Genomic DNA, 2,325 nt, shown 5'->3' with positions numbered 1-2,325 from the left:
GTGTGTGTGTGTGTGTGTGTGTGTGTGAGTGTGTGTGTTTACAACTTTGTTTGGGGAGGAGAAGAGGAGGTAGAGAATGGTAAAGGCTAAATCAGTGGAACGAGCATTGCTGATCTTGTTTAACTAGCTAGGTACCCTGTTCGATGAACGGACTCAAAAGAATCGATCATAAAGTCATTGTGGAACCAATATGCACTGTTTGTGAACGGAACCCTCATTTGTTTGCAATGGCGTCTAAGAAGACGAACTTTCCCAAGATTAGATCTAAACGAAACTAATGAAAAACTGAAAATTAAACTACTGTGACTTCAGACTCCATATTCTAACTGTGCCCCCCTTTTTAAACGATTCTGAACCACCGCTAATTTTGTCACATTCGAAAGTCAAGTGGTTGGGAAGTTTAAGCGACCAAAGTGACGAACTTTCACAAATACAATACATGTATACAGATTAAAGATAACAAAAATTAACACACAAATAAAAACAAACAGAAAAAAAGAAGAAAAAAAAAGAAAAAGGGTTGGGGTTGAGTAGGTGGATGAGAAGGAAGAAAAGAAAACTGAAAATCAACAAACAAAAACGAAGGAAATTATTTTATGATTTTAAGCTGCAAGATGTTCGCCGATCGAACTCATGCAGTTTTCTGTCCAGTCATTTCGTATATCGCAACGATGGTTATAGTGTCGTAGTTAGTCTAGCTCGTTGTCTCTGGTCGACATCATATTAATTACAGAATTACCAGACAAATAATGACATTACGTGCTATGAGAGTAAATTTCTTTGTCCAACTTAAGAAGTGAATGTATTGTGACGACACAATGCAGTCTTGCTTTACAATTTCTTTACGACTTGATGTTGCGATCGTTTATAACAATGTCTTGTAGATTCCAACTGTCCTTGTCTCTTCTTAATGATATAAAACAACAACTAGATCTAGTTGTTTCTCCATCATCTGGGTCCTTGAAATACGACGACTGGTGCTGTGTAAAGAGAGTCACATGACTTCTCTCGAGAGGGAGCGTTTTCGATATATTAGTCTTGTCAGATTGTTACATTTCTTATATGAAAGTTTGATTCTGACTGCAATTCTCTGACCAAATTGACATCATAATAATATTATAGATCCCTGTAGTCGTGCTGGGTGAATTGTAAGTTAGGGAAAGTAAAAAATAAACTCGCTTCCGAAGAGGATACATCAAAGACATCTCATGGAGACTAAACCTTGATTTTGAATAAAACACTGTTAAATCAAGCTGTTGAAAACTTGTTCTTGAATTGCACATCTGATTTATTCATTGGTGACTGATTATTTTTAAAAAAAGGGGGGGCTGGTTTTGAATTGACGATTTTTGGTCAATGTATGGTATCCGGACTTTCTATGTATTATAGTATTCCAATCACTTGTAAATCGAAAAAGGGCTTACTCTTTGTGTTACAATCATCATCTTTCACATTTTCTGTCCTAGAACTTTCATTTTCACTTTTTATGTCACAGAATGTCGTTTCTTTCGCAAAATGTCAAAATGTGATATTTTTTCTCATCTACTTTTTTATTTTCCTTTTGGTTTCAATGAAATTTTCAGGGCTTGTTATTCACACCTTAATCTAACTTTATGCAGGTGCAAAATAAAATCAATGCTTTCATGAGTGAGTTACATGGATGAATATGTGATCGGATTCAGAGACATGAGGGGGTAGGTCAGTTATCCATATCTAAATTTTTTCCTAAGCAAGATATCCAAAATCACAACTTTACGATATTTTGTATTGAGTATATCTATCAAGGTACCAAATTTGATTAGTAATTAAAAAATCTATTTTAATTTTTTGAAAGCTGTTTATTTTTAATATGGCGCCCGTTACCATGGCAACCGTAGACTTAAACAAAAAAATTAAAGTTACATTTTACATATATATGTATTCCTGTTATACCTTATTGCTATAAGGCTTTATCTAAAAAGGCCATAGTTACCGAGATAGGTTTATAAACCACCCCCCCCCCTTAATATTTTGGCTTCAGGCGTTCCACCCCATGAATTGAAAGAAAACGAAGCGCGCTTTCAGAGTTAAAGTTGGGATATGGGATCTGGAATATGGATGCGATACATGGGAAACAAGTGGTGAGAGATGGGAAACAGAAGGTGGGATTTGGAAGATGGGACTTTGGTCATATGTGTACAATAATGAATGTATAGCACCGGGTCAGCCTGAAAACCGACGCAGATAGAAAAAGACTGGAAACAATAACTCTTATTGTAATTTTCCCTCTTTCTCTCCGCCCCCCACCTCCCCATCCCCCTTCTCTCTCTCTCTCTCTCTCTCTCT

This window comes from Aplysia californica, unplaced genomic scaffold (genome assembly GCF_000002075.1).
Source record: "Aplysia californica isolate F4 #8 unplaced genomic scaffold, AplCal3.0 scaffold01168, whole genome shotgun sequence".
Lineage (NCBI taxonomy): Eukaryota > Metazoa > Mollusca > Gastropoda > Aplysiida > Aplysiidae > Aplysia > Aplysia californica.
Note: the sequence above shows the minus strand (reverse complement) of the source record.